Source organism: Mirounga leonina, unplaced genomic scaffold (genome assembly GCF_011800145.1).
Source record: "Mirounga leonina isolate KUSES-001 unplaced genomic scaffold, KU_Mleo_1.0 Mir_224, whole genome shotgun sequence".
Lineage (NCBI taxonomy): Eukaryota > Metazoa > Chordata > Mammalia > Carnivora > Phocidae > Mirounga > Mirounga leonina.
The window spans coordinates 7,377,762-7,397,700 of record NW_023270615.1 but is presented as its reverse complement, the minus strand read 5'-3'; the positions used below and the strand labels follow the sequence as shown (position 1 = coordinate 7,397,700).

General features: G+C 41.5%; 1 long non-coding RNA gene and 1 other non-coding gene across 2 annotated transcripts in view; both read right to left on the bottom strand.

Annotated features, from left to right (window-relative positions):
• Positions 1-272: 272 nt before the first annotated feature.
• The window catches only part of LOC118026299, a 34,104-nt gene continuing 14,437 nt past the window's right edge, over positions 273-19,939 (bottom strand). The window contains exons 2-3 of the long non-coding RNA XR_004683518.1: positions 11,291-11,477; positions 273-317 (exon numbers count right to left, since the gene is read on the bottom strand). This is a non-coding gene — a long non-coding RNA (uncharacterized LOC118026299). The remainder of the gene's footprint in view (positions 318-11,290; positions 11,478-19,939) is intronic.
• LOC118026415 lies at positions 14,510-14,613 on the bottom strand. Its single transcript, XR_004683565.1, has one exon. It is a non-coding gene; the product is annotated as a U6 spliceosomal RNA (small nuclear RNA).

Genomic DNA, 19,939 nt, shown 5'->3' with positions numbered 1-19,939 from the left:
TATGCAAATGTGTGCAAGGCAATGAGACAGAAGGGCACTCAGTAGAGAATAGAGAGAAAGCAAACGAACATTTATCCCATGCTTTCCATATGCCCATGGACTCCTCTAATCATCACAACAACCCTGTGAATTAGATATTACTATTCTAAAGGTAAAAAAGCTAAGCGCCAGAGAGCAACTTGCCTGAAGTCACATAGGCAGGAGATGATTGAGTCGAAATTTGAACCCTGGCCAGTCTGCTTCCAGATTCTTTCCAGTACATCAGCCACACTCTTGCCCACTCATGGTCTTCATGACATTCAATTGATGGAGTACCTCTTGATATAAAACAAACAACAACAAATAAAACAATACAACACAACCCCCCACCCAAATCCTACAAGATGGTATAGTCACACATTTGGAGAAAAGAAATCCATTATGCAATTCACTAAAAAATGCACTCAATGTCTAAGAGGTGTCACCAAGGCATCGGACTTCAATTGTTGACTCATCCCAAGTAAGGTAAGTGATGCTTTCTTTAGTCCTTCCTAATAAGATTTCCTTGTATCATTATGTGTTATCATTCTTGTATCACAAGACAGAGGGACTTAATGGACGAAGACAAAGGAGAGTTGCATAGATTTTATTTCCATGAAAATGTCTCTCTAAATCCAATCTCCTTGTAATTGATCAAGCCATTTTTTTGTGGCCTTTTTGAGGTTAAAGGTTTTGTGTTCTCTTTCACCTCCCTCCTCTGGCTTTTTTTAAGCATTCTTCCAGTCCACTTACAGTTCAGAACAGATGTAGTTGCTGGCCCGCTCCCAGAATCTTGCTGCTAAATCACGACTCCACCATTCCCCATGGACCGAGTAGTGCCAAAGTAGAAAATGACTTCAACCCACAGCAGAATCTGTGTTGCTGCCAATCCGGTTTAAGCCCAAAGGAAGCAATTCTATTTGCAGCACTTTTTTTTTTTTTTTCCAATTTCCAGTTTATGCCGAGAAGGTATAGTACATCACATTTTGATGATTTATACGGTACATCTTTTTTTTTTTTTTTTTTTTTAAAACAGTACATCTTAAGGCCTCTCTCTCCCCTATGGCCCCAACGTTATCATTTGTCAATTCCCCAGACTGGAAGAGCAGGCAAAAAAAAAAAAAAAAGCAAAGTCTTCAGAATATTGGAGATAAGCAGATGAACAGGAACTCAACAAGAAAATAAAATGGATCTCTTAAAAAAAAAAAAAAGGCCCCCAAAAACTGCAAATCATTTAAAATATGAAAAAAGTAAGAGGATATGATCCGGAAGATTACTACAAGATAACTTTGGGTTACTCACATGTAATAATGTCAGTTGTATCATTTCCCCATCACCGATGGGGACAGGAAACTGTACTATGTTGATAAAGAGCAGATGAGAAAAGGAACAGCTATCAGTAACTTAAGCCCTTTCTTAAGGCAAAACTACTCCAGAAAACCCTGGGCTCAAAAAACTGCAGCATGCAGATAATAGCGGAACGCAAAGGGACCAAAAAGTACTGTTACAACTCTCAATTCCGGAAACATGTGCAGAATATCCACCATGGAAAGGCCTTGACATGGAAAAGCTGAACATCTTTATTATGGATCAAGGAGAAGTACCAGCTGGTATCCTGATGACAAATTTGGGGACTTAAAAAACCTGTCTCTACAGGGTTCCCTTTTTCACTTGCTTTAATATATTTAGGGTTTTTTTAAAAAAACGATTTTATTTATTTGACAGAGAGAGAGAGACGGCGAGAGAGGGACCACAAGCAGGGGGAGTGGGAGAGGGAGAAGCAGGCTCCCCACTGAGCAGGGAGCCCGACTCGGGGCTGGATCCCAGGACCCTGGGACCATGAACTGAGCCTAAGGCAGATGCTTAACCACTGAGCCACCCAGGAGCCCCTAATATATTTAGGTTTTTAGAGCTCTGACATTTCCCCAAACAGGCTCCCTGACCTCATTCATTTATTCTTTCACCAAATATGTGTTGAGCTCCTAGTAGGGTCAGGCATTGTCTGAGGCACTGGAATGGAGTATTGAATAAGACAGACCAGGTCCCTGCTATTGTGAAGCATTCATTCCAGACTCACACTTCTTATGTATCCAGCAAGCAAATTTTAAGCAGGTGACCTATTTCATCACTGTAGAAAATACTCAGTCCCCTCAAGTTGTAGCTGGGGCCCAGGGTTGCAAGAGCATCTGGACCTGGGGCCCCAAACAAACAGGGTTCAGCCACTTGATGCTGACAAAATCCAAAAGTGGAGAGACAGTGGCGATGAAGAAAGAAAAGAATTTATTTCTGGAGGGCCAACACCGGGAAGACGGTAGACCAGCATCTCAAAGACAGTCTCCAAAGTGCCAAAAATACTTCTAGGTTTATATAAGGAAAATGTGGGACAAAGGTCAGTGGGTACGTGCAGGTGGGCAGTAAAGGTCAGGTGGATCTTTGTCTTGGGGTCAATCATGCAGGGTCTTGCTGGCTCAGGGCAGTCCTTGTTGCTTGAGGGGGTAGTTTCAGTTTCCATCACGGGATGTTTTGCCCTCAGGGTCTTTTGCCTGAGTTAGGAGATAAGCTGGAAAGAACTTAATCAATTAGAAAGTACAGACTGAGGTCAAGATGGAGGTAGTTGATGTTCTCTTTGAAAGTGATATTTCAGGGGTGCCTGGGTGGCTCAGTCGTTAAGCGTTTGCCTTCGGCCCAGGTTATGATCCCAGGGTCCTGGGATCGAGCCCCGCATCAGGCTCCCTGCTCCGTGGGAAGCTTGCTTCTCCCTCTCCCCCTGCTTGTGTTTCCTCTCTCGCTGTGTCTCTCTCTGTCAAATAAATAAATAAAATCTTAAAAAAAAAAAAAAAAAGAAAGTGGTTATTTCAAAGTGAATTATGTTGTACTGCCAATAATTTTTCTTCTTCAAGGGATCCCTTCGTTTTTTAGCCACAGAACATGTGGTCTTAAATGGCAGTAAAAACAAGCAATGAGAACCTGGAACTTTTAGAAGGATCATTTATTACTATACACAGTGCTAAGCTTGCCCTACCCTAAAATCACCACAGAATGAAAACATAAGAGGAGTGCCTGAGTGGCTCAGTTTGTTGGGCATCTGCCTTTGGCTCAGGTTGTGATCCCAGGGTCCTGGGATCAAGTCCCACATCCAGCTTCCTGCTCGGCAGGGAGCCCGCTTCTCCCTCTCCCTCTGCTACACCCCCTGCTTGTGCTCTCTCTGTGTCAAATAAATAAATAAAATCTATTATAAAATATAAATATAAATCTATAAAAAAAAAGAAAAAGAAAACATAAGAATCCAAAGAGATATACACCAGTGGGGCATACTGGTCTTTGACTTAAATAACTCTCAAGAAAGAACTTGTTGGGGCACCTGCGTGGCTCGGTCTTTAAGCGTCTGCCCTCGGCTCAGGTCATGATCCCAGGATTCTGGGATCGAGCCCCGCGTCCGGCTCCCTGCTCCGCGGAGAGCCTGCTTCTCCCTCTCCCTCTGTCTGCCGCTCTGCCTACTTGTGCTCTGTCAAATAAATAAATAAAATCTTTAAAAAAAAAGAAAAGAAATAACTTGTTAGTTTCTATTAACATTTGATGAATTTTGACAAATTAACACAAAGGATTCAATGAAATGACCTGTCTCAACAGGAAGCCAAAGCAAAAGGAAGAGAAAAGAAAATGTAACAAAAGGGGAGCAGAAGAATATGCTACCTCAAAATATGCCTCTTTGGCATAAAGATTAGTTTTGAGAGGCTGCAGACACAGCAGTAGAAATTGCCCTTTTCTGAGGGACATTTACATGTATAAGGAATATCTCCATTTATAAGGGTGTCTCCCTCTCTGTATAAGGACGAGAAGACAGTATCCAAATCTCTAGAAACTTATCAATGGAGAAGGTCTGACTTAAATCTACATAACAACCTTACCCTTTGTTTACTGTGCTTTTCCTGGTGACCTCCCATAATGAGTTTCCTTGCCCTACCCAAACATCGTTCTTTGTCATTAGCTGATGATGGTTTTTAAGGTGGTGGCTTGAGCCATTTCAGGGAGTTACCCAGTCTTCCTGGTCTCTGCATGTATACAGGAGGTATAGATGTTATTATACTTCCATTCGTTTTTCTTTTGTTCATCTGTCTTATATTACAAGGAGGTATTGGGGAGGAAAAATAATTTTCCCTCTACCTTCTAGGTTCTTGGCTGAGACCACCCCCCCATCTCCCCACCCCCTACCCAACCTTAATACCATCTTCAGTTTAAGACAAAAGAAAGATTTAAGAAGTAGGATGCCAGTAATGGGAGGTTACCAGAAAAAGCATGGTAAACAAGGGTAGGGTTGTTATGCAGATTTAAGTGATGTCTTCTCCATTGATGAAAATTTACAGAATTTTAGTCATCCCTTCCCTGGTACAGAGGGAGACACCCTCACAAATGGTGATGTCCCTTATAAATGTAAATATCCCTTAAAAAAGGGTAACTTCTACTTGTTTTCAGAGTTTATCTTGTGTCTGCTGTTTCTTAAGCATACCCAGCTGAAGATAATGCTTAGGCCAAAGAGGCATATTTTAGGGTGGCATATTTATTCCTCTTCAAGAGTCTCAGCCAGGGGGGCACCTGGGTGGCTCAGTCATTCAGCATCTGCCTTTGGCTCAGGTCATGATCAGAGGGTCCTGGGATGGAGCCCCACATTGTGCTCCCTGCTCAGAGGGAAGCCTGCTTCTCCCTCTCCCACTTGCCGTGCTTGTGTTCCCTCTCTCTCTGTCTCTCTCTGTCAAATAAATAAATGAAATCTTAAAAAAAAAAAAAAAAAGTCTCAGCCAGGAACCTAGAACAGTAGTGAAAAAATATTTTTCCTCCCCTACCCAAATCTCTTATAAAGGATACTGAACTAAAGTGTATCTATTTTTTTAAGATTTTACATGCGCCCCTAAAGTGTATCTTTTTTATAAATGAGAAAACTAAGCCTTCTAAGAGGTAAAGTAACTGGTTCCAAAACACAGAATTAGAGTAAGGGAAGAAGGGGCACCTGGGTGGCTCAGTCAGTTAAGCATCTGCCTTCAGCTCAGGTCATGATCCCGGGGGGTCCTTGGATTGAGCCCCACATCGGGCTCCCTGCTCAGCGGGGAGTCTGCTTCTCCCTCTTCCTCTCTCCTGCCCACCGCCACTCATGCACACACACACACTCTCTCAAATAAATAAATAAAATCTTTAAAAAAAAATAGAGTAAGGGAAGGAGGTCCCTGGGGTTGGAGGAGGTCTATAAGACAATGATGACCACTGGATTTCAGCTTCTCATCGGTAATGGCCCACTTCCTCCACATGTGGAAAAAGTTTAAAAAAAAAACATTGGAGAGAGTAGCCAGGAACCAAGCTTCAGCTGGGAACAACAGGAAGCCACAGCAAACTCAGTGTCACTGTGGCCACTGCAAATGGCAAAAGGTGAGGAACCAGCATGGCCTGGCAAATACAAATGTACCTAGGAGTGCAAGAGGACAGAAACTGGGATTTTAGGCTCCAGGGTGCAATAATGAATAAGACTTGGGGGACTCTGTTCTTCAAGATCTTCTGAGTTTAGTATAAGAAACAGACTAATTGTACTATGTGAGAATAGAGCATAGGAGTCAAAATGAGAAACACAGCCCAAGGGAGTCAGGTGACTAATTCTGTCAAAAAACATAGGCATCATACAGGAGGGATTATATGCTGGATATTGAAGTATAAATAGGAGTTTTCCAGGTAGACAAGTGGTAAAGACCACAGCATTCCAAATTAGTGAACACGCAATTGCAAAAGTAAAGAACTACAATCATGTATTATGGCTGAAGCCTAAACATCAAAGAGGAAAAATAGTAGGAGATGAGTCTGAAGAAGTAGGTAAGCCTGTAAAGAGTTCTGTTTGTCTTGAAAATCATTTCAAATTCACAAAAAGTTGCAACAATAAAAAAAAGAGTACGTAAAACACTGGCATACCATTTATCCAAGTTTGTCTATTGTTTTTTTTTTAAGATTTTTTTTACTTATTTGTTTGAGAGAGAGAGAGTGAGAGAGAGCACATGCACATGCATGAGCTGTGGAGGGGCAGAGGGACAAGCGGACTCAAGCTGAGTGCAGAACCCACCCTTAGGGCTCTATCCCAGGACGCTGAGATCGTGACCTGAGCCAAAGTTAGACATAGGGTTAACCAACTGAGCCACCCAGGCACCCCCAGATTCTTCTATTGTTAATATTTTGTCTCCATTTTGTCCATTTTATCGTTCTCTCTTTATATACACACACGTAACACTTTTTAGCACCCTTTGAGAGTAAATTGCATACAGCCAGTGATGTGATTTTGTTCAAGGGAGAACATAGTCGGATTTGTATTTTAAGACAATCACTCATGGAGGGAGAGAGACTTTCAGGAAGACATTGTGGGGTTCTGGAAGTAAAATAATGAGTGATTAAATGAAGGCTGCATCTATGGAGATGAGGAGGAGGGAGTAGATTCAAGAGAGGAGTAAGTATTACCAACTGGAGTCACTATCTGAGAAACAGGGAAGACAAGGGTGGACCCTGGGATTTCATACTGGGTAACTGAGTGGTAAAAGTCCTGCCAAGGCAAGAGAATGATGATGATAACACAGCAACATGAATCATTGACATATATTAGATGCTAATTATATACTAAGCATTTTTGTAAAAGCTTTAGATTACAGGGGCCAAGAGCAGACCACCCCAAGATAGGCCACTTTGGCAGGAACATTATTTTGAGTTAAAAGCAATCAAAACCCAGCAGGTTCAGGAAAAGCTCTTTACTTCCCCCTCAACTGCTTGCTTACCCCAGGAAGATAGCTATTAATAGAGATTCCTCTTTACCTAAGACACTTATCTACATAATAAGGCAACCTTTGTTTTCTAAACATCTTTCTTCCTCCTAATGGTATCCTCAGACCCTACCCCCTCCTTAGCTTAGTGTCAACCTTAGCTTAGTTTCAACCTCCCCTAGAAATGTAGTCTTAACTGAAGCCAACGAGTCAGCACCAATGAGTGCCAGGAGGGCCCTCTGCATCCCCTAAAGATAAGGTAAATCTGCATAAGACCCCTTGCTTTTTCCCTAAGGGAAAGCCCGCTTGCCCCAGATAGTCCTTTTCTTTTGCTAATAACTTTCTTGCCCCACCCTCCTTCGATGAAAATACTACTTGCTAGATGGGATGCTGCCTGATTCCTGAATCATTTAATGAAGCCAATTAGACTTTTCAAACTTAATCTGTTGAATTTTTGTTATTTAACAATACATATTACATAAATATCGGTTTAGCTCACGCAGAAGAAAATTAAACCCCAAATACAAAAGAGTAAAAGATACTTTCAATCACAAATCTATTTCAAATTATATGACACAAAATTAGATATGGAAATGACAAATCAATTTTATTTCTATTTTAATATTCAAAATGGTTTTAAACAATTGAGATGGCAATTGGTATCTCCTAGGCGCCCCCTTGTGGCTTGGCTTAGTGACTCCCAAATTTATCTGATGGGCAGAATCTACCTGGAGAACTTTATGAAAATAGTTTCCAAGGCTCCATCCACAAGTGATCAGAACAGGGTAGAAGGAGACCTATCTGTATATATAATCTTTTTTTTTTTTTTTTAAGATTTTATTTATTTATTTGACAGAGAGAGAGACAGCGTGAGAGGGAACACAAGCAGGGGGAATGGGAGAGGGAGAAGCAGGCCTCCAGCTGAGCTGGGAGCCCAATGCGGGGCTCGATCCCAGGATCCTGGGATCATGACCCGAGCTGAAGGCAGTCGCCCAACCAACTGAGCGACCCAGGCGCCCCTGTATATATAATCTTTTTAAAGCTCTCCAAAGTGATTTTGATGACCAGCCACTGTAAAAACTGGCAGCTTAAAAATTTCCCTTTTCAATTTCACTTGAAACAAATTCAGAAACAAAGTTTTTAGAACCAGAAAGAGACAGAGAGCATTTTGTCCCATTGTTTCATTTTACATGTGAAAAAACTGAAACTAAAATTGAGAAAGGCCTTGTCCAAGGTCACAGAGGATGTAAACGGCAAAAGCAAGAGCGGAGTCTGACATCACCTGCTGGCTCTAAACTCAGCAAGGTTAATCCGAACAGTTCTGTCGCGTCCCAACCATCTCCACATGTTTATCCCTCAACTCACTGAGAGCTCAAAGACCTTACACCTCACATCACTTCAGACTGAGGAGAATACAGGCAAAAATGCCAACACATATCTTTTGGAGGGAAATACTTCCCTTTTTAATATTTGGCATGTCTTAAAGATTGATTTTTAAGGAGGCATGGGGAATGAAGCAGGATAAAATGTTCCCTACAGGAAAAGCCACCTGAATGAGCAGAGTCTCTCCTCTTTTCCAGGATTTGTCTATGTCAGATATTTAACATGTTTTGCCTGTTGTTCCACATTGAAAATTTTATTCCTCTGGGTCTTGAAACTTGAAAGTGCCGTCGCAAATGCAGCCTTCTGGGCAGAGCAGGCAGGAGGGTAACAGGAAAAACCCGCTTTCCAGTCTGACCCCAGACAAGGATTAGTTAGTTAATCCGCAGAAAGGGACTACAACATAGGCAAGGTGCTGCACGAGGAAAGGAATTTGGAAAGTGGAAAGAGGCCTGGGAAAATTTGTCTGCCTCGCCATTTTGCAAGGTGTAGCGCTGGTTATCCCCAGCATAATTACATTTCTGGGATTCCTTTGGGTTCTTTCCCTTTGATCTCTCTCAGTGCCCACAATTACTCTGAGAAGTTCTGGGCTCATCTCAAACCTTGCTTTTCCAAAAGTCAGACTAGCAGTTTGGGCATACCCTGGGAGCCAGTTAAAAATGCAGAATCTTGAGCCCCACCCCAAACCCACTGAAGCAGAATTGGCATTTTAACGAGATCCCCATGTGATTCATAGGCACATTAAGGACTGAGAAATGGTGCTCTAAAAAAAAAAAAAAAAAAGCAAGAGTCCTGTGGCTGAGAGAGAAGCAAAAGGTCACCTAGGCCAGTTCAGAGTTTTCTCAACTGTATTGAAATCGAGGGTTTCATGGAATGTTTACATGATTCCAAGAAGCATAATTATCTTTTGCTGAAATTGTTGAATGTATAAATATTTTAAGCTTGAGGACTATATCGTGACCCAGTTTCTTTCTCTCTTCATTTTTTTTAAGTATATATATATATATGTACATTTTTTTTTTTTTTTTTTAAATCTCTAGGGGCGCCTGGGTGGCTCAGTTGATTAAGCGTCTGCCTTCGGCTCAGGTCATGATCCTGGGGTCCTGGGATCAAGCCCCGCATCGGGCTCCCTGCTCAGTGGGGAATCTGCTTCTCCCTCTCCGTCTGCCTGCCGCTCGGCCTACTTGTGTGCCCTCTCTCTCTCTGTCAAATAAATAAATAAAATCTTTAAAGAAATAAAAATAAAAAAATAATCTCTAGACACAAAGTGGGGCTTTAACTCATGACCCTGAGATCATGGATTGCACACCCTTCCGAGCCAGCCAGGTGCCTCTCTCTCTTCCTTTAATTACACACTTAACTCCACCTATGGTTGGGCATTTGTTTCTAAATGGAATCAAAGGGAACTAGTTCAAGCATTGTCATTTGAAGTAGAAGCTCCCAGCATGTAATGAGTTGTGTGGACTTCAGCAAATTAACTGGCTTTCTTGAGCATTAGTCACCACAGTTAAGATGCAGATGCTACTGTCTACCCTGTGTATCTCCCGAGAATATTAAAGGATCAAAAGAATTCCTCATCTCTGGAAATGGCACTGCTGATTACTTTGTGGCTCAAATCAGAAATGTAGGAACTGAACTTCCCACATCAGGTCCATCGTCAATGAGTAGCAAGCTTATCACATCTCTCAAAACCTTCCATTTCTTTTATCTTCTCTGCCACTAATTTGGACTCCAGCCACTATCATATTTCACCTAAATGAGGGCCTCCTCTGGGGAAACCCGACCTCTACTGCCCTTCAAATCATCATATACCCTGAACTAGAGGCATTTTTTTTTTTTAAGCACAATTTTGATCACAAAATTCCCCTATGTAGAACTCTTCAATGGCTTTCAAGGGCCTTGGGTCCCAAATCCCCATGTGACTCATTCATCTGGCCACCTTCTCTACAATCTCTTCTCTTGCCACTCTCTAATTACATTGATTTTGAAAATCAGAACTCGGGGAGCCTGGGTGGCTCAGTCATTAAGCGTCTGCCTTCAGCTCAGGTCATGGTCCCAGGGTCCTGGGATCAAGCCCCGCATTGGGCTCCTTGCTCCGCGGGAAGCCTGCTTCTCCCTCTCCCACTCCCCCTGCTTGTGTTCCCTCTCTCGCTGTCTCTCTCTGTCAGATAAATAAATGAAATCTTAAAAAAAGAAAGAAAGAAAGAAAATCAGAACTCGTAGAACTTTATCAGGAAATAACTTTGTATCTGTCTCCCACTGTTCCTTTAACCTTTCCTGTCTCTTTTTTTCACGCTTGGATGAAGATGTCAGCAGTTGCAATGACTTTTTGGTTTCCTACTGGGTAATAGAAAAGATTATGGTCAACTTCCAGCGTCAAACACATTCTCAGTTCAACATTTCAAAATATCTAGTCCCATATAACACGGAAAACACCAAATTCAATTTAAAATGAAATTGTGCTCATCCCCAGGCTGGAGCCCCATGTGGGCTGGCTGCTTGTGTGGAGGAAGGGGCTAGGTCATGGTGCTTTCTCTCCTACACGGTACTCCTGCCTCCACCCCCTGCATTGTGCTCAATCTCTGACTCCACCAGGCGGTTGAAGCAAGGAAAGAGAGGTGAGGAGAGGATTCAAGTTTTTTTCCCCTGGCCAGTATTATGGAAAGATGCCACACCAAATGTAGAAGTCAAGCTGTTCCCACTTCTGGCCTCTCTCCTACTGTGTAACCATGGACAACTACAATCATTTCACCTGTGCACTTTTTAAAGCATGACTTGACATCATCTACCATGTCCTCCAAATGCCATGTCCCTCAGGATACATATCAAATTCTCCTCCTGGTCCAACTGAAGTCCTTCTCTCCAATCTTGAGGTGAAAGGGTAGCATAGTACCTGCCCGCCCCCCCCTTTGGATGAGTTGAATGAAACAGTTCTCCCTCCAAAAAATCATCTCCACAAATCATTCTTGTGTTTCTGCTCTCTCAACTGTTTTATGTCCTTATGTGGCTAAGGGATTCCCAAGTCATATAACCAATGTCTGGATATTGACTTGGAAATTACTACAGGGTGGTCTGTCTTGAAATGTGCTTCAGTTTCAGAACTCTCTCACCTTAAAGTCAAAGCTTCCCTTTCATCACTGTGTTGCGTGGGATTCAGTTGGTTTCTTGAACACGCCACATTCTCATTGACTTCTTGGCTTTTAAACATGGTGTCTCCTCTTCTTGGGACACACATTATGCCCCATTCCTCCTCATTTGCTTCACCACATCTCATGTATCTGCAATTCCTCATTCACACTGTGGAAATAGGAGGGTTGAGAGAGCAAAGATAAAGAGAGGATTTGTGAGCCAAGGATATATTTCATAGATGAGGAAATCAGAAAAGCCAATAAAACTATGACAAGACATTCAACCAGATTAATTATGGAGAAGCTACAAATTGAAACTATAGGCTACTGTTTTCCATCCACCAAACTAGCAAATGAAATGAAGAAGCGTGACAATATCAAACGTTGGGATATACAAATGCTTAACTATTGCTGGTAGCACTGTAAAGAGGTCCGAACTCTTCAGAAAACAATTTAGCATTGTCTTATCAGGGTGAACATGTGCATACCCTAAAACTCAGCAATTTACTTCTAGGTAGTATGTACCTAGAGAAACATACATGTGATCAAGAGACATGTATAAGAATGTTCATGGTAGCACTGTGATGATCAAAAACTGGAAACAGGGCACCTGGGTGGCTCAGTTGGTTAAGCGACTGCCTTCGGCTCAGGTCATGATCCTGGAGTCCCTGGATCGAGTCCCGCATCGGGCTCCCTGCTCGGCGGGGAGTCTGCTTCTCCCTCTGACCCTCCCCCCCTCATGTGCTCTCTCTCATTCTCTCTCTCAAATAAATAAATAAAACCTTAAAAAAAAAAAAAGATACATGAGTGTTTATTTTATGATAGTCTTTATGACATTTCTATTTTATACACATTAAAGATATATGAATGACATATCCATAGGTGATTTTATATGTCTAAAATATTTGATAGTACAAATCAACAAAAAGTATGAGTTTAGGGGCACCCAGGTAGCCCAGTCAGTTAAGCATCTGACTCTTGATTTCAGCTCAGGTCGTGATCTGAGGGTCATGAGATTGAGCCCTGTGGAGGTCTCTGTGCTGGTTGTGGAGCCTGCTTAAGATTCTCTCTCTCCCTCTCCCTCTACCCTCTCCCCTGCAGAAAATAAAAATTAAAATAAAATAAAAAATAAATAAAATGTCACTCCTTCAGTCAACTCTCATTTGACAGGCATTCTGATAATGAACGGATAGTTTTGATCATGCAAGTGAAAAATGGCATCTTTCTAGCCTCAGGAGTAGGCCTAATGAAGAGATTTCTGACCCAAGTTGTGCACTATGTAAGAACAGAGGGACTTAGGCGATGGACCAGAAAAATGTTTAATAAATAATGAAAATATGACCCTTGGCGCCAGTATGGTACTTAAGGCCATTCATACTCCCTTGCCATCCGCTGAGTCATTGCTAAGCTTGGGAAACATGAGTTCCTAAAGCTACCTGGAAGGCTGGTTATGTCATCTCTGGTTGAAATGGATCCCGAGATATATGTCATCTCCTGGGGGGAGGGGGCCTAACTCCTGGGAAGTGAGATATTACTTTGCTGCAGTTTGCAAAACAGATCTATTAGACTCCATTCCCAGAAACTGTCTCCTGAATGACTTAAAGCAGGGCTAAAGAAACAGAATGCATATTTTTAATTGATTCTTTCTTTGAGCCGAGTTCCAAGTTGCCTAATACATTTTTAAATTCCCAAAGAGCTAGTTGCATTCAGAGTGACTCCAAAAGAGTTGTTCTAATTTGGGATGTCAAAGGCATCACTGCCATACATCATCAGAACAACAGTTGCTTCTCTGGCTAATTGGGGGATATATGAAAAGCTGTTCTCTTCATCTTCCTCATCTGCCTTCTCCTTCACTTTATTGGGTATCAGTTCTTAAAATTAGGGGTATGAATATGATCTGTCCCCCTATTAATTCAGAAGTTAGGTCTTAGGAAGACCCTAGGATTTCAGAGCTAGCAGCTGGAGCTCAGAGTTCTTGCATGCATTTCCCAAGGTCATATCTTAGTGCAGTGGTTCTCAAACTGCCATGTGTAACAGAATCACTGGGAGGGCTTGTTAAAACACAGATTGCTGGGTTCCATTCCCAGAGTTTCTGATTCAGTCTCTGATGTATAGGATGGGGTCTGAGAATTCACATTTTTGGCAAGTTTTTGGCATTTTTGATGCTTCTGGTCCAGGGACCCCAGTGTGAAAACCACTGTCTTGTTAATTGAAGGACAAGGTATAGAGGCCGATGCTTAAGCAGTCCAGTACTTTCTCCAAGGAGGCTCTTCTACAGGGTATAGATTTCATGCTAACATTATAGAAACCAGAGGTTCTTTTCCTCTGGGACTTCTGAAAGGGGAGAATTGCATTGGAGTTAGAACTAAAAGCACGAGCTTTAGAATCAGAAAAATCTGAGTGAGGGATCTGCCAGTCCATGGTTTAGCTTTCTGACTTTGGGCAAGTTGTTTAGGTTATTTGAATCCCAGTTTCTTCATCTGTAAATCAGAAATTAGTTCTAACAATTTGAGACTTCTGAAGAATAGTCCAAGAACTATTTGACATAGAGTTATAGGAGGATAAGCCATTAACGGGGCATCTAATTTAGATTTTTCACTTTTCAGATGTGGAAACAAAGGCCCAGGGAAAGTGTCTTAGCTAAGATTTCATAGCATATGGCAGAATGAGGACCAGAGTTCGGGTCTTTTAATGAGTTTTGTTTTGTTTTAATCATTCACATTGGATGAATATTCCTAAACCAAACCCTTCAAAACTAAACACTTTAGTAGTAGAAAGCCATTCATAGGGCAAGATGTAGACTTATGATAAATATTTTAGAGAGTCATATTAGCCAAGTTCTGTGATTTAATCTATTTTTTTTCTTTAGGGAGAGCAAGTGTGAGCGGGGAACGGGGGTGTTGGGAGGGGCAGAGAAAGAGGGAGAGAGAGGGAAGAGAATCTTAAGCAGTCTCCACGCTCAGCATGCAACGACCCTGAGATTATGACCTGAGCCAAAATCAGGGGTCGGACACTTAACCAACTGAGCCATCTAGGCACCCCTAATCTATTTTTCAAAATACCAATTCTTGTACAATGTTACACATTATACTTTTTTCTTTCTTTAGTGAAAAGAATGGTCTTTAATGTTTTGGCAAAGTCTTTTTCAGCCCAGAATAAACATGAAATAAGCAGGCTGGAGTGAAATATTTCACAGTGTACAAAAAGATGGAACTCTTCACAAATTCGCATGTCATCCTTAGGCAGGGGCCATGCTAATCTCTGTATCATTCCGATTTCAGTATACGTGCCGCTGAAGTGAGCACCACATTACACTTTTATACAATGGGACACATTATATGGGAAGATAATAAGAATTTGTTCTGCTCACCCTTAACTATTAAAAGAAAACTTATAGCAACTCTCTAAAATTGATTTTATTTTTCCTTACAGTGGATTTTCAAAAAGTCTTCCTTGTGGCATAATAATGTTTTGCAAAAAGGGTGTGGCTATTTATAGAATTCTTGTCTTTGTTACTAGAAATGAGCACTTTTGAAAAAGGAGAGTTTAGTAGATGGGAAATCAATTTCCACATGAATGAGGAAAAAGTTTTAAATGTATTAGGAAAATTATAGTAAACGTTTAAAGAAAAAAATGGAACTCAAAGGACATTATTCACTAAAGCCATACTTGTTTGGGATGTATAAAGAATATTTTAGCTAGCTAAAACTTCTCATCTAGTAGACATGGACCTTGTGGTACAAGAGAGTTAAGAGAAAATATTAATATTCCTCAAAATATTAATATTTGGTGAAGCCAAGACATAAAGGGTAATTAAGAAACCAGGGTACGCATGCAAAAGAATGAAACTGGATCACTTCCTTATACCATACACAAAAATAAACTTAAAATGGATTAAAGACCATTTTGAGACCTGAAACCATAAACATCCTGGAAGAGAGCACAGGCAGTAATTTCTCTGACATTGGCCATAGTAATATTTTTCTAGATGTCTCCCAAAACAAAGGAAACAAAAGCAAGAATAAACTATTGGGACTACATCAAGATAAAAAGGTTCCCATCTGGAACAACACGGATGCAGCTAGAAAGTATAATGCTAAGTGAAATGAGTCAGTCAGAGAAAGACAAATACCATATGATTTCACTCATATGTGGAATTTAAGAAACAAAACGAACAAGCAAAGGAAAACAAAACAGAGAGAGACAAGCCAGGAAACACGCTTAACTATTGGGAACAAACCAATGGTTACCAGAGGGGAGGCGGGTGGGGGATGAGTGAAATAGGTGATGGGGATTAAGAGGAGCACTTGCGAGGAGCACCGGGTGTTGTATGGAAGTGTTGAATCACTATGTTGTACACCTGAAACTAATATAACACTCTATATTAACTATATTGGAATTAAAATAAAAATTTTTTAAAAGCAGTGTAAAAAAATAAAAATAAGCTATTGCACAGGGGTGCCTTGTTGGCTCAGTTGGTGGAGTGTGTGACTCTTAATCTCAGGGTCACGAATTCAAGCCCCCATGTTGGCTGTGGAGATGACTTAACGAAAAAAAGCTTCTGCACAGCAAAGGAAACAATCAACAAAACAAAACCTACTGAATGGGAGAAGATATTTGCAAATGATATATCTGATAAGAGGTTAATATCCAAAATATTATAAAGAACTTATACAACTCGGGGCGCCTGGGTGGCTCAGATGGTTAAGCGTCTGCCTTCGGCTCAGGTCGTGATCCCAGGATCCTGGGATCGAGTCCCACATCGGGCTCCCTGCTCAGCGGGGAGCCTGCTTCTCCCTCTGCCTCTCTCTCTCTCTCTGTCTCTTACGAATAAATAAATACATAAATAAATAAATCTTTAAAAAAAAAAAACTTATACAACTCAACACACACACACACAAACAATCTGATGAAGAAGTGGGCAGAGAACTTGGATAAACATTTTGCCAAAGACATAGATACGGCCAACAGACACATGAAAAGATGCTCAACATCACTTATCATCAGGGAAATGCAAATCAAAACCACAATGAGATTTCACCTCACATCTATCAGAATGGCTAAAATAAAAAACACAAGAAACAACAACAATCGACAAGGATATGGAGAAATAGGGACCCTTGTGCACTGTTGGTGAGAATGCAAATTGGTGTAGCTACTATGGAAAACAGTATGGAGGTTCCTCAAAAAAATAAAAAATACAACTATGCTATGATCCAGTAATTCCACTACTTGGTATTTACCCAAAGAATATGAAAACACTGATTCAAAACACTATGTTTATTGCAGCATTATTTACAAGAGCCAAATTATGGAAGCAGTTCAAGTATCCATTGATTAATGAATGGATAAACAAGATGTTATATATATATATATATATATATAAAATAGTGGAATAGTACTCAGCCATAAAAAAGAAAGAAACCTTGCCATTTGCAACAACATGGATAGATCTAGAGGATATAATGTTACATGAAATAAGTCAGTCAGAGAAAAACAAATACCATATGATTTCACTCATATGTGGAATTTAAGAAACAAAACAAAGATAAAAAGAGACAAACAAAAACAGACTTTTTTTAAAAAAGATTTTATTTATTTATTTGAGAGAGAGAGAGAGAGAATGAGAGAGAGAGAGCACATGAGGGGGGGAGGGTCAGAGAGAGAAGCAGACTCCCTGCTGAGCAGGGTGCCTGATGAGGAACTCGATCCTGGAATTCCAGGATCATGACTTGAGTCGAAGGCAGTCGCTTAACCAACTGAGCCACCCAGGCGCCCCAAACATCTTTTTAAAAAATATTTTATTTATTTATTGTCAAAGAGAGAGAGAGAGGGAAAGCACAACCAGGGGGAGTGTGAGGCAGAGGGAGAAGCAGGCTTCCTGCTGAACAAGGAGCCCCTACGTGGGACTCGATCCCAGGACTCCAGGATCATGAGCTGAGCTGAAGGGAGATGTTTGACTGAGCCACCAAGGTGTTCCAACCAGACTCTTAAATATAGAGAATAAACTGGTGGTCACCAGAGGGGAAGTCGGGGGGATGGGTGAAATAGGTAAAGGGGATTAAGACTATACTTATTGTGATAAACACTGAGTAATGTATAGAATTGCTGAATCACTATATTATACTTCTGAAACTAATATAACACTGTAATTATACTGCAATTAAAAAAAAGGTGGGGGGGCGCCTGGGTGGTTCAGTCGTTAAGCATCTGCCTTTGGCTCAGGTCATGATCCCAGGGTCCTGGGATCGAGCCCCACATCAGGCTCCCCGCTACACGGGAAGCCTGCCTCTCTCTCTCCCACTCTCCCTGCTTGTGTTCCCTCTCTCGCTGTGTCTCTCTCTGTCAAATAAATAAATAAAATCTTAAAAAATGAATAAATAAGTTTAAAAAAAGGGAAGAAATTAGGGTATGCTTTGGTGCTCTTGTTATTTGTCTTGATGTGAGCCAAATGTTTACACCTAAATCACCACTTGGTTTATAGTAAGACTAGGACCAATGGCTAATTTTTTAAAGTTTATTTGATCCAAGGAAATTAAAGCTTTTATTGTGAGTAGAGATGTATCCACTAAGTGGCCACTAGCTGACTACGGAGACAAATAATGGGCCTTTTCTCCCATCTCCTTAGTGACCTGTTGTAACCTTCAGTATCCAGATTTAATCAGTGATGTGGCCATTCCAAGAAGGCAACAAGTTTGAATTGCCTGAAAGGACATACTGATCTGTCACACAGTAGGGCAGCAGGAGAAGGTTTTGCTCATAGCTAAGGGACAGAGAATTGTGCATATCAGGAAGCCTAACTTACCTGCACGGCACCTGATAATTAACAACCCTTACTCATGGGAAGGTGCAGACCCAGGGAGATAATGACAGAAAATCCTTTTTATTTATTTATTTACTTATTTATTTAAATATCTTTATTTATTTATTTGTCAGAGAGAGAGAGAGAGAGCACAAGCAGGGGGAGCAGCAGAGGGAGAGGGAGAAGCAGGCTCCTCACCCAGCAAGGAGCCCGATTCGGGACTCGATCCCAGGACCTTGGGATCATGACCTGAGCCGAAGGCAGACGCCCAATGCCTGAGCCACCCAGGCGTCCCAGGAAATTCCTTTTAAAAAGCCAATTTGACCTTGGCCAAAATTTGCAGTGTGCTCAATCTCAGATGATTCAGAGCTCGTTTTAATGGGCCTGAAAATCTGAAAATAAATTATTTTGAAGTGATGATATAAATTATGTATGAGGATCAATTGAATATTCAAGTATAATGAGTTTATAGAATACAAGAGAGTATTTCTTTTGAGATGCTGTAATACGGCTATTGTCAGGTTCAGAGTCCAGCTGATTGCTTATAGGGAGCCTTTGTGCACATTTGAAAAAGGCACCCCCTCTGGGTGATGCAGCCCTGTGGGTACATGATTTGGCAAGCAGAGCCTGGGCTGGATCTTAGCTCCTTTTTGTCTCATTGGTTGGGTGCCTTAAAGCTTTGCCGTGCTTGTGTTGGTTTTTAGAGACTACATTGGAAATATATAAAAGTGACGGTTCCTTCTCTTAACCCAATGCAGAACTTATCAGCAGGAGACAAAGAGTCAATTAAGCTCTAAAATGGCATGAAAGAAGATGAAGCCTCCATGATAGAGAACAGAGATCTGATCTTGGCAGGTATGTTCTCTGAAGAAACACAGCCAGTAGACCTCACTTCCCAAGCCAGAGGCACATAACCGAACACCTGGGAAATTTAGATTTCTGGCGCCAGAATGGTCTTACTTGCCCCCCTGCTGCACTGACACTGGAGGGGCAAAGCTATGTTGTGTAGGTGTGGAGCTGAAACCCTTTCCATCCAGTCCACTTACATGGACTGAAACTTAGGGGTGGTGAGTGTTAGCAATAAAAAGCATGTAGGCTTGAATGTCCATTTTTCTTTGTGGAACCATTGTAGTGACAGCAGAACCACAGGTATCTGGAATTGAGTTTCCAATTCTGGGACAAAATGGAGTAGACACACATCTCCCTACTCCTCTGGCTAAGTACACCTAAAGACCCTGGATACTGACTATAAAGAAGGTTCTAAAAGGTAGAGAGGAGGCAGGCCTGCTAGGGATCTCAGGACCCAAGAAGCATGGTGACAAGGGTTTTCTTTCTTTTTTTTTTTTAAAGATTTTATTTATTTGAGAGAGAATGAGAGAGAGAGAGCGCACATGAGGGGGGGAGGGTCAGAGGGAGAAGCAGACTCCCTGCTGAGCAGGGAGCCCAACGCGGGACTCGATCCCGGGACTCCAGGATCATGACCTGAGCCGAAGGTAGTCGCTCAACCAACTAAGCCACCCAGGCGCCCGACAAGGGTTTTCTTCCTGACTCATATAGCACAAACTGAGTGCTAGAGAAGCCAACAGATGCATACCAAAAAAAAAAAAAAAGAAAAGCCCCAAGAAAAGTCAGCTCTCTCTAGCTATAGGATAAGGAAAGGGGAAGCCTAGCAAAACCGGTAACTTTCAGACAATAACTGCTCTACTCCAGCCAAATACCATGGAAAAAATGTGAGGAAAGAGCCTAGAATTTTGCCCTTGCTCAACTGTATCAAGGCAGTTTTGTGCTCTCCCCCTGGGTGGTGTCAAGAAGGTCGACTGGGGAGTCAG